Source organism: Bos javanicus, chromosome 4 (genome assembly GCF_032452875.1).
Source record: "Bos javanicus breed banteng chromosome 4, ARS-OSU_banteng_1.0, whole genome shotgun sequence".
Taxonomy (NCBI): Eukaryota; Metazoa; Chordata; class Mammalia; order Artiodactyla; family Bovidae; genus Bos; species Bos javanicus.
Window position 1 is genome coordinate 28,963,019 of NC_083871.1, and position 13,727 is coordinate 28,976,745.

The following is a 13,727-nucleotide window of genomic DNA, read 5'->3' on the forward strand; positions in this document are numbered from 1 at the left end:
ACTAGAATAAAAAATTTCACAATTCAGATGGAAACACAAAAGACCCCGAATAGCCAAAGCAGTCTTGAGAAAGAAGAATGGAGCTGGAGGAATCAACCTTCCTGACTTCAGACTATACTACAAAGCTATAGTTATCAAAACAGTATGGTGCTGGCACAAAAACAGAAATATAGACCAATGGATCAAGATGGAAAGCCCAGAAATAAACCCATGCACCTATGGGTACCTTATTTTTGACAAAGGAGGCAAGAATATACAATGGGACAAAGACAGCCTCTTCAGTAAATGGTGCTGGGAAAACTGGACAGCTGCATGTAAAGGAATTAAATTAGAACACTTCCTAACACCATACACAAAGATAAACTCAGAATGGATTAAAGACCTAAATGTAAGGCCTGAAACTATAAAACTCTTAGAGGAAAACATAAGCAGAACACTTGATGACATAAATCAAAGCAAGATCTTTTATGACCCTCCTCCTAGAGTAATGGAAATAAAAACAAAAGTAAACAAGTGGGACCTGATTAAACTTTAAAGCTTTTGAACAGCAAAGGAATCTATAAGCAAGGTGAAAAGACAATCCTCAGAATGGGAGAAAATAATAGCAAATGAAACTTCTGATAAAGGATTAATTTCCAAAATATACAAGCAGCTCATACCTCAATATCAGAAAAACAAACAATCCAATCAAAAAGTGGGAAAAAGACCTAAACAGACATTTTCCCAAAGAAGACATACAGCTGGCTAACAAACACACGAAAAGATGCTCAGTGTCACTCATTATTAGAGAAATGCAAATCAAAACTACAATGAGTTATCACCTCACACCAATCAGAACAGCCCTCATCAAAAAGTCTACAAACAATAAATGCTGGAGAGGGTGTGAGGAAAAGGGAACACTCTTGCACTGTTGGTGGGAATGTAAATTGATACAGCCAGTACGGAAGATGGTATGGAGATTCCTTTAAAAACTAGGAATAAAGCCACCTTATGACCCAACAATCCCACTCCTAGTCAAATAACCTGAGGAAACCAAAACTGAAAGAGACACATGTATCCCATTGTTCATTGCAGCACTATTTACAATAGCTAGAACATGGCAGCAACCTAGATGTCCATAGACAGATGAATGGATAAAGAAGTCATGGTACATATACACAATGGGATATTACTCAGCCATAGAAAGAAACTCATTTGAGTCAGTTCTAATGAGGTGGATGAACCTAAAACCTATTATACAGAGTGAAGTGAGTCAGAAAGAGAAGGATAAATACTGTATTCAAACACATGTGTATGGAATCTAGAAAAATGGGACTGAAGAGTTTATTTACAGGGCAACAGTGGAGAAGCAGACATAGAGAATAGACTTATGGACACGGGGAGCGGGGAGGAGAGCGGGAGATGTATCAAAAGAGTAACATGGGAACTTACATTACCATATGTAAAATAGATAGCCAACAGGAATTTGCTGTATGGCTTAGGAAACTCAATCAGGGGCTCTGTATCAACCTAGAGTGGTGGGATGGGGAGGGAGATGGGAGGGAGTTTAAAAAGGAAGGAGATATATGTATACCTATGGCTGATTCATATTGAGGTTTGACAGAAAACAGCAAAATTCTGTAAAACAAGTAAGTATCCTTCAATAAAAAATAAATTAATTTAAAAAATTTGAATGTAATGAATAAAGTGGCTATGAATATCTTAGAATATGAGGTATTGAAATATTTTTATATAATCATTCATTTTGGGTGATTAGTATTTTTTCAGGGTTCCTTGCACAAACATGTGAATACTCACCCAAAATATGCATTTGGCTGTCAGAATCTTGCTTGGTGATCTGGCCTGCAAGCAACCAAATTTGAAAGACACTGGACTGTAACAAAACATGATGGGATAGAGGATGAACAGGAACTTCCTTTAGTGTCCTAAAGACATTGTGTTTAGATTTCTTTCCTTTCTTGTTCATGATCTCATAAATATATAGGTAATTTTATTTACTAATACATTCTAATTTTAAATTCTAATTTATGGTCCTTTTTAATGGATGAATTACCTTGTATTTCCAATTGCTTACTAAGGCAAGAATTGGTAAAATATTTCATTTGTCCTGGTTTCTCCTTGAGTTAATAAGTACCAAAGCATATCTAATAATTACCTACAGCTATTGAGACTGCAGTTTATTTGCTATTGAAATCCTGGTTGCAAATTTATATTTGCTGATTTTGCTTCTTAATTATTGTCTTAATTCTTAATTATTGTCTCTTATGATGTACTAAATTTTTGCATTATAAAAACTTTCAAATAAGTTCAAGGCAAGTTCAAAAATTAATATAAATGGGAACGAGTTTATCAGTCTAATGTCTGAGAAAAAGCATGTGGGCTTTAAGATGATCCAGTGTACAAATTATTTATTTGAAAATAGAGGAAAAACAATACCATGAGGTCATTTACTGCTGCCAAGTCAAATGTTTGAGAGAGAAAACAGTTTAGATCAAATATTTGAGCATTTTTTTAGTGTCTGTTATTTTTATTTAAAAAATTTTAGAGATAAAATTCATATAACTAAAATCATCATTTAAAATAATACAAATAAGTGGGTATTTTTGTATGTTCATACATTGTGTAACCATGACATTGTCTAGAACATTTCCATTACCCCAAAAAGAAATTTTGCACCCATTAGCTGTCAGTGGCAGTTGCTTCCTCTTCCACATCCTGGCAACCACTAGGCTGCTTTCTGTCTCTGTGGCTTTGCCTACTGGGAACATTTTGCATAACTGGGATCATACAACATACACCTTTTTGTGTCTGGCTTCTTCCACTTAGTATAATGTTTTGAGGTTCATCCATGTTGTAGCCTGAATCGGTACATCATTCCTGTTAATGGCTGAACAATATTTTACTATATGAAGCACGACAGGTAGTGTTTCAGAAAACATAGAGCAAAAAACATCAGGATGATCTTATTGCAATTTCTAAAGATCTTATAATAAATGTGGACATTTATGATTTACAAATATTTCATTGTATGCATACACAACTCATCATTTGATAGACATCTGGATGGCTTCCACTTTTTGGCTATTGTGAATGGTGCTCCTGTTAGCATTCATGTACATTTTTGTATGGACATATGTTTTCACTTCTCTTGGGTATATATATATGTAAGAGTGGAATTGCAGGGACTTCGAGCAACTATGTTCCTCTGTCCATGAGATTTCCCAGGCAGGAATACTGAAGCGGGTTGCCATTTCCTTCTCCAGGGGCTCTTCCTGACCCAGGGATTGAACCTGGGTTTCCTGCATTGCAGGCAGATTCATTTCTATCATACTTCCACATGTAAATTATATCATCTGATATTTTCTTCTTTCTGACTTAATTCACTTATCTTGATAATCTCTAAGCCCCTCCATGTTGCTGCAGATGGCATTATTTCATTATTTTTATTGCTGAGTAGTATTCTATTATATATATATATGTATATATGTATACCACATCATTATCCATTCATCTGTCAACGGACACTTAGCTTGCTTCGATATCTTGGCTATTGTGAATGGTGCAGCAAAGAATGTTGGGGTGCAGGTGTCATTTACAGTTATAGCTTTCTCCAGATGCACATTCAGGAGTAGGATTTCTGGGTCATATGGTACCTGTGTTTTTAGGTTGAGGTACCTCCACAGTGGCTGTTACCCATTTATATTGCCCCAAGTGGCAAAGGAGGGTTCCCTTTTCTCCAGACCCTCTCCACCATTGACTATTTGTAGCCTTTCTGATGATGCTCACTCCGAGTGGTGGGAGCTGATCCCTCATTTAGTTTTGATTTGCATTCATCTAATAATGTGCTATGGTGAGGAACTTTGTATGTGCATTTTCCCCAAACAATCTGAGTAAAATGTACCTGTTGAAATTGGCTTCTTGAAAGCCTACCCTGTTTCCAGGTTCTATCCAGTTACCTACCCCAGGGCTTTTCTTAAAGGCAGGTGTCATTTACAGCCCCTCAGGCCTTGTCAGCATTGTTTCCATAAGCACTGGTTTTAAAATTGTTGTTATGGGAAATGGCCACAGGGAGCAGACTTCAATTCCAACTCTTATTCCAGCACCACAGCCTTCCTGAAAGCCCGGTTCCTAGATTGTCAGTGAGAGTGGAATAGGCATAACATCCAAGGGCTTGTGTACCATGCCTTCCTCCCCTTTACTATCACCGCCCCAAAGCAATCTCCCCACACAACAAAACCCAAGCCCTGCAAATCCGCAACGCGGAGGGTACTGTCTTCCACATGTGCAGGACTCTCAGGAAACAGGCTGGAGCTGGGAACCACATCACCTGGACAGGTGAAGACCAAGTGACTTTTCACCTCTTCCATCCCAAAGGTCCTGCATTTTTGATTGCAAGAGGGTTGGTATAGACCTGCACAGTTGAAGTGGATTTGGAGGTTGTGGTTTCATCCCGAGGGGAAAAACACTACAGTTCAGCAGGGGGTCAACAGACTGGTTCCAAATTGGGAAAGGAGTACGTCAAGGCTGTTTATTGTCAGCCTGCTTATTTAACTTATATGCAGAGTACATCTTGAAAAATGCCAGACTGGATGAAGCAGAAGCTGGAGAATGCCAGGAGAAATATAAATAACCTCAGATATGCAGATGACACCACCCTTATGGCAGAAAAGCAAAGAGGAACTTAAAGGGTCTCTTGATGAATGTAAAAGAGGAAAGTGAAAAAGCTGGCTTAAAATTCAACATTCAAAAAACTAAGATCATGTCATCTGGTCCCATTACTTCATGGCAAATATATGGGGAAACAATGGAAACACTGACAGACTTAATTTTCTTGGGCTCCAAAATCACTGCAGATGGCGACTGCAACCATGAAACTGAAAAATATGCTCCTTGGAAGGAAATCTATGACAAACCTAGACAGCATATTAAAAAAGCAGAGATGTTCCTTTCCCAACAAAGGTCCGTATAGTCAAAGCTATGGTTTTTCCAGCAGTCATGTACAGATGTGAGAGTTGGACCATAAAGAAGGCTGAGCACCGAAGAATTGATGCTTTTGAACTGTGGTGTTGGAGAAGACTCTTTAGAATCCCTTGGAAATCAACCCTGAATAGTCATTGGAAGTACTGATGCTGAAGCTCCAATACTTTGGCCACCTGATGTGAAGAGGCGACTCGTTAGGAAAGACCCTGATGCTGGAAAAGATTGAAGGTAGGAGAATAAGGGGATGACAGAGTGTGAGATGGTTGGATGGCATCCCTGACTCAATGGACATGAGTTTGAGCAAGCTCCGAGAGATGGCCAAGGACAGGGAAGCCTGGTGTGCTGCAGTCCACGGGGTCGCCAACAGTCACACACAACTGAGTGACTGAACACAGCAGCAGTGGTGTCTCATTTGTTGTACAACCTTCTCAACTCCCTCAAACCCAGGACAATCCAGACTTAGGCCCCAAGGCTCCTCAGGCTCCAGAGATGTGACAGGAGCCCGGGTCACCAAGGTCTGAAGGGAATATAACAGTTATTTAATTGGCAAATTAATGTTTAATTCTATTGGAGAATACTTGATTCCCAGTGTTGAGTTTGCCATAGGTGTCTAGCAATTTGATTCAGGTATATATAGATAATATCAAGTCTTTACTGGGGGCTTTGCCCCCATAGGGTTTTCGGGGTGTTGACTATGGTTCCCAGTGCTAGATGGTAGGTCCTTGTTGCTGGTCTAGGTTCATATACTGAAGACTGCATGTGTTAATCCCGTGCATGCTGCATGCTAAATTGCTTCAGTCCTGCCTAGCTCTGTGCAACTCTTTGGACTGTAGCCCACCAGGCTCTCTGTCAGTGGGATTCTCTAGGCAAGAATACTAGAGTGGGTCACCATGCCTTCCTCCAGAGCATCTTCCCCACCCAGGATTTAACCTGCATCTCTTACATCTCCTGCACTGGCAGGCAGGTTCTTTACCATTAGCACCAGCTGTTAATCCCAAGGTCCTTATTTAACCCTTCTTCCCAATGTGACCCCTTCCATAATACTAAGTGACTTTTCTTAGTCTGTATCTGCATTGGAAATAAGTCCTTGTATATCACTTTTTAAACTTTCACCTATTACTGATATTATATGGTATTTGATTCCTCTGTCTGAATTATGTCATGTACTATCATCATGGCTAGGTCCTTCTTTGCTGCTGAAAAGGCATAATTTCATACTTTTGGATGGCGGAGTAACATTCTCTTGAATATTTGTACCACATCCTCCTTTTCCTTTCATAACTCCAGGGACATTTTGGTTGCTTCTGTGTCTTAGCTCCTGGAAACAGAGCTGCAAAGAAAGCTGGGTGCATGTATCTTTTCCAACTACTGTTTGATCTGGATGTATACCCCAGTGTGGGAGTGCTGGATGATGGCATATCTGCATCTTTAGGTTTTTAAGAAACCTCCATGCTGTGCTCCACAGAGACTGTTAGCTATCTGCATCCCCCACATTGCAGGAGAAGGGTTCCTGTTTTGCAGGCCCTCTCCAGCACTGACTGTAGACTTTTTGATGATGGTCATTCTGGTGGATGGAAGGTGATACACCTCTTAGTTTTCATTTTCTTTTACTAATAATGTGCAGTATGAGCATTTTTTGTATGCACATTTTTTTTCTTTTTTAACAGTGTGAGTAAAATTTACCTGCTGAAATTGGCTTCTTAAAAGCCTGCCCAGTTTCAAATTCTTATTTGGTTACTCACCCCAGGCTGTTTCTAGATGGCAAGAGTCATTTACCACACTGAAGGCCCTGGGAACTTTATATGTATACCCATGAACTCTGATTTTACACTTGGTACAAGAAACAGCCGCAAGGCAGCAGCATTTCTGCATGCCACACACTGGTTTCTGGGCAAGGAAGCTGAGTGCAAGTCCTGTTCCTGAGTTGTAAATGGGCATGGGTTGTGCCAGAACAGACACCCATTGGTTTGTATTTCAGTACTTCTTCCTGATCATTCTTCACTTCCCCACCCCAGACAAATCCCAAGCCCTCCAAAACTGCCCTGCTAGGGTGCTGTCATCTGCAAGTGGGAAGGAGGCTGGTGGTATGAACCCCAACAATAGGAGATGTGCAGATTCAATGCCTTTTTAAGGTCTTTTAGCCCAAGGGAACACCCTCCTTTGTGTTCAGTAGGCTTGCTGTAGCTATGCAGGGCCAGCCCAGATCTGGAGAATGAGGTTTGATCCAGAGGGGACACACTTCAGGGCCAAAGGGGGCTCATTTGCTGGCACTTCCTTCTCAGCTCCCTCAGATGCAGGATGATCTAGCCTTGGGTTCCAAGGCTGCTCAGGCTCCAGGTTTGTGACAGCAGCCTGGGTGACCGAGGTCTGAGGTGAATACAGCAGTTATTTCATTTTATTTGTCAAATTATTTTTTTATTTTCTTTTTGAGTATAGTTGATGTCCAAGGTCGAGTTTGTTACAGGTGTCCAGCAACTTGATTCCGGTATATATAGATGATTATCCATTCTTTATTGGGGGCTTTGCCCCTATAGCATTTTACATTGCATTTTACAACAGCTTCCCCAGTGGCTCAGTGGAAAAGAATCCACCTGGCAATGCGGGAGACGCAGGAGATGTGGGCTCAATCCCTGGGTCAGGAAGATCCCCTGGAGTAGAAAATGTCAACCCACTCCAGTATTCTTGCCTGGAAAATGCCATGAACGGAGGATCCTGGTGCGCTACCGTCCATGGGGTCACAGAGAGTTGGACACGACTAAGCAACTGAACAGCATCGTGTTGAGTCAGGTTCCCTCTGCTATATAATAGGTTCTTGTCGATGCTCTAGGTTTCTGATAAAGAGTGTATATGTTAATCTCAGCTTCCTGATCCAACTCTTCCTCATGATGTGACCCCTTCTGTAGCCCTAAGTGACTTGTCAAAGTCTGTGAATCTATTTCCTTTTTGGAAATGAGTTCCTTTCTGGCACTCTTTAGATTCCACCTATCAGTGATACTATACGGTATTTGTCCTCCTCTGTCTGACTTAATTCACCTGCCATGATCATGGCTAGGTCCGTCTTTGTTGCTGCAAATGGCATTGTTCCCTTCTGTTCGGTGGCTGAGGAACATTCCTTTGCTTATGTGCACCACAGCTACTTTTCCCTTTCATCTCTCCAAGAACTTTATGGCTGCCTTCAAGTTTGGCTCTAAAATAGTGCTGCAGTGAAGGCTGGGGTTCACGTGGCTTCTCCAATTACAGTTTGATCCGGATGTAGCCCTAGTGTGGGATTGCTGGGTCACAGGATATCTGCATCTTCAGGATTTTAAGGAACCTCCATTCTGTGCTCCTCAGTGCCTGTAGCAATTTCCATCCCCAGCACTAGCAGAGGAGGCTTCCCTTTTCTGCAGGCCCTCTGCAGCATTGACTATTTGTAGACTTTTTGATGATGATCACTGTGGTGGGTAGGAGGGAACATAGCTTGTAGATTTCATTTTCCTGCCTGTAATAACGTACGATATGAGGAAACCTGAACGTGCAGTTTTTGTTTTTCACGAGTGTGAGTAAAATGTACCTGCCGAAACTGTCTTCTTGAAAGCCTGACCTTCTCCAATTCTTTTGCAATTCCTGCCCCCTCCCCCAGGACATTTCCTGAGGGCAGGAGATTTTACAGTCCACGGGCCTTGGGAGTTTTCAGCTTCCCCGAACCCTCCTAGTTTTATAGTTGTTACATAACATGGCCACAAGGCGGCAGCATTTCTTCGTGCCTCACTGTTTCTTGGGGAACCACAGCGGAGTGCAAGTCCTGTTCCTGGGCTGTAACTGGACATGGAACGTGAATCTGTTTGCTTTTTGGAAATGAGTTACTTCCTGGCACATTTTAGATTCCACCTATCAGGGATACTATAAATTTATCTTCCTCTGTCTGACTTAATTCACCTACTATGATCATGGCTATGTCTTTCTATGTTGCTACAAATGGCATTATTTCATGGTTTTGATGGCTGACTAACCTTCCATTGCATATGTGCACCACATCTACTTTTTCCTTTTAACTCTCCAAAACATTCTGGTTGCTTCCAAGTCTTGGATCTTGGAAACTGTGCTACAGAAGGTTTGGGTTCATGTGTCTTCTCCAACAATAGTCTGATCTGGATGTAGCCCTAGTGTGGGAATCCTGGGGCATAGGATATCTGCGTCTTCGGGGTTTTAAAGAACCTCCATGCTGTGCTCCACAGTGTCTGTAGTAACTTCTATTCTCAGTACTGTTGGGAGAGGATTCCCTTTTCTGAAGGCCCTCTCCATCATTGACTGTTTGCAGACCTTTTGGTGATGGCCACTGTGATGGGTGGAAGGGCATATGTCTCATTGTAGATTTCATTTTCCTTTCTCTAATAATGTGCAATATGAAGAATTTTGTATGTGCATTATTTGTTTTTAAAGAGTGTGTGTAAAATGTACCTGATGAAATGGCTCTCTGAAGGCCTGCTTGTTTTCATATTCTTATTCGATTTTCACCCCAAAATTGTTTCTTGAGGGCAGGAGTCATTTACAATCCCTAGGGCCTTGTGAGTGTGAAGTTCAGCCTCTGAGCCCTAGTTTTAGAGTTGTTACACAAAATGGCCACAAGGCGGCAGCATTTCTGCGTGCCCCACTGGCTCTTGGAGCAACAAAGCTGAGTGCAAGTCCTGTTCTTGGGTTGTAAATGGTCGTGGAATGTGCCAGAACAGACTCCTGGGGCTTGTGCCTCATTACCTCTCATCATTCTTCACTTCCCCACCTCAAACAAATCCCAAGCCTTCCAAATCAGCCCTTCCTGGGATGCTATTATCTGCAAGTGGGGTGACTCTAAGGAAGGAGGGTGAAGGTAAGCACCCAGCACCGGGAGATGCGCAAGCCCATGCCTATTCAAAGACCTTCCAGCCCACAGTGTCCACCCTCCTGTGTGCACTAGGCCTGCAGCAGCTGGACGGGGACAGCCAGGTTCTCAAGAATGTGGTTTCAACCAGAGGGGACAAACACTTCAGGTCCAGTGGGGGACCATCTGCTGGCACCTCCTTTGCAGCTCACTCATCCCAGGAGATTTCAGCCATGGGCTTCAAGACTGCTCAGGCTCCAGTTTGCAACAGGAGCTTGGGTCACTGAGAGCAGATGGTGATATAGCAGTTCTTTCACTTTATTTGAAAAATTAATGTTTATTTTCTAGTGGCATATAGTTGATTTCCAATGTTGAGTTTGTTGCATGGATCCAGCAACTTGGTTCAGGTATATATAGATGAATATCCAATCTTTATCGGGAGCTTTGCCCCTGTAGGATTTTACGGAGTTGAGTAGCGTTCCCTGTGCTCTGCACTAGGTCCTTGTTGATGGTGTAGGTTTATACTGAACAGTGCACATGTTAATCCCAGTGTTCTCATTGAACACTTCCTTCCTCCTGATATGACCTCTTTTGTAATACAAAGTGGCTTTTCATTGTCTGAGATTGTTTTGTTTTGGAAATGAGTTCCCTTGTGTCACTACCTGGATTCAAGTTATTGGTGATCCTATATTTCTCTTATTCTGTCTGACTTACTTCCCTTAGTATGATCATGGCTAGGTCCTTTTATCTTGCTACAAATGACATCATTTTATGCTTTTTGATGGCTGAGTAACATTCCCTTCAATATGTGTACCTTGTTTTCCTTTCATCTCTCCAGGGACATTCTGGTTGTTTCCATATCTTGGCTCTTAGAAACAGTGCTTCAGTGAAGGTTGGGGTGCATATGTCTTTCCCACTATTGTTTGATCTGGATGTGTGCCCTTGAGTGGGATTTCTGGATCACAGGGTAATGCATCTTCAGGTTTTAAAGGAATCTCCATGCTCAACTCCAGCTGGCTATTAGCAATTCCTTGACCAGCACCTGCACGGGACGATTTCCTTCTCTGTAGCATTGACTGTTTCTATACTTTTTGATTATGACCACTGTGATGGGTGGAGGATGCTATATCTTGTAGATTTCATTTTCCATTCTATAAAATGTACGATAAGAGTATCTTTGTAAGAAGGTTCTTGTTTTTAAAGAGTATGAGTAAAAGGTACCTTCTGAAATGGTTTTGTGGAAGTCTGTCTGTTTTCAGTTTCTTATTCTATTCCCCAGCCCAAGGCTATTTCCTGAGGGCAGAGGTCATCTACAGCCCCCCCTCCCACCCCAACCCGGCCTTGTGAGTGTTAATTTCTTCTGAGCCTGTTTTACAGTTGTTGTTACATGAAACAGCCAAAAAGCAGCAGCATTTCTGTATGCCCCACTCTGGTTCTTTGGGCAACAAAGCTAGGTGCAGTTCCTGTTCCTGGGTTGTAAATGGGCATGGTATGTGCCAGAATAGGCCCATGGACTTGTGTCTCAATACTTCTTCCCCAACATTCTTCCGTTTCCCACCGGAAAAAACCCCAAGCCCTCCATATCTGCCCTAACGAGGGTGCTCTCATCTGCAAGTGTTGTTCAGTCTCTAAGTCATACCCAACTCAATGTGACCTAATGAACCACAGCACACCAGGCTTCCCTGTCCTTCATTTCTCTCCCAGAGTTTGCTCAGGCTTATGTCCATTGAGTCAGTGCTGCCATCCAACTGTCTTATCCTGTTACCTGCTTCTCCTCCTGCCCTCAGTCTTTCCAGCATCAGGGTCTTTTCCAGTGAGTCAGCTCTTCACATCAGGTGGCCAAACTATTGGACCTTCAGCTTCAGCATCAGTCCTTCCAGTGAATATCCATGGTTGGTTTCCTTTAGGATGGACTGGTTTGATCTCCTTGAAGTCCAAGGGACTCTCAAGAGTCTTCTCCAGCACTACAGTTCAAAAGCATCAGTTCTGTACATGACTACTAGAAAAACCATAGAGTTGACTATATGGACCTTTGTCTGAAACGTGATGTCTCTGCTTTTTAATATGCCACCTAGGTTTGCCATAGCTTCCCTTCCAAGGAACGAGTATCTTTCAACTTGATGACTGCAGTCACTATAGTGATTTTGGAGCAAAGTAAAATCTGTCACTGCTTCCACTTTTTCCCTTCTATTTGCCACAAAGTGATGAAACGGATGCAATGATCTTAGTTTTTTGAATGTTGAGTTTTAGGCCAGCTGTTTCACTCTCCTCTTTCACCCTCATAAAAAGGCTCTTTGCTTCCTGCCATTGGAGTTGCATCAGCTGCATATCTGAGGTTGTTAATATTTCTCCCAGCAATCTTGACTATAGCTGGTGAGTCATCCAGCCTGGCATTTTGCATGATGCTCTCTGCATATAAGTTAAATTAGCAGAGTGACAATATACGACCTTGATATCCTACTTTCCAAATTTTGAACCAGTTCATTGTTCTATGTCTAGTTCTAACTGTTGCTTCTTATCCTGCATTCAGGTTTCTCAGGAGATAGGTAAGGTGGTCTGGTATTCCAATCTCTTTAAGAATTTTCCATAGTTTGTTGTGATCCAAACAGAGGCTTTAGCATAGTCAATGAAGCAGAAATAGATATATTTTTGGAATTCTCTTGCTTTTCTATGATCCAGCAGATGTTGGCACTTTGATCTCTGGTTCCTCTGCCTTTTCTAAATCCAGCTAAGGTTATATATTTGAAAGTTCTGGGTTCAGTCTTGAGGCTAGCCTGAAATATTTTGAACATTACCTTGTTGGCATGTGAAATGAGTGCAGTTGTACAGTAGTTTGAACATTCTTTGACATTGCCTTTCTTTGGGATTGTAACGCAAACTTAACCTTTTCCAGTCTTGTGCCACTACTGAGTTTTCCAAATTTGCTGGCATATTGAGTGCAACACTTTCACAGCATCATCTTTTAGGATTTTAAATAGATCAGCTGGAATTCCATTACCTGCACTAGCTTTATTCATAGTGATGCTTCCTAAGGCCCAGTTGACTTCACACTCCAGGATGTCTGGCTCTAGGTGAGTGACCACACCATCGTGGTTATCTGGGTCATGAAGACCTTTTTCATACAGCTCTTCTGTGTATTCTTGTGGCCACCTCTTCTTAGTCTCTTCTGCTTCTGTTGGGTTCTTGAACCCTGTTTATCCTTTATTGTGCACATCTTTATATGAAATACCTCTAATTTTCTTGGACAGATTTCTATCTTTCCAATTCTATTGTTTTCCTGTTTCTCTGCATTGTTCACTTAAGAACGCTTTCTTATCTCTCCTTGCTAATCTCAGAAAGTCTGCATTAGTTGGGTATATCTTTCCCTTTCTCCTTTTGCCTTTCACTTCTCCTCTTTTCTCAACTATTTGTAAGGCCCTCCTCAGACAACCACTTTGCCTTGCACTTATTTTTCTTGAGGATGGTTTTGGTCACCACCTCCTGTACAATGTTATGAATGTCTGTCCATAGTTCTTCAGGCACTCTGTCTACCAGATCTAATCCCTTGAATCTCTTCATCATCTCCACTATATAATCATAAGGGATTTGATTTAGGTCATATCTGAATGGTCTCATGGTTTTCCCTACTTTGTTCAATTTAAGCCTGAATTTTGCAATAAGGAGATCATGTTTGAGCCACAGTCAGCCCCAGGTCTTGTTTTTGTGACTGTATAGAGCTTCTCCATCTTTGGCTGCAAAAAATATAATCAATCTGATTTTGGTATTGACCATCTGGTGATGTCCATGTGTAGAGTCATCTCTTGTGTTGTTGGAAGAGGGTTTGACTGCTATGACCAGTGCATACTCTTGGCAACACTTTGTTAGCCTTTGCTCTGCTTCATTTTGTACTCAACGGCCAAACTTGCCTATT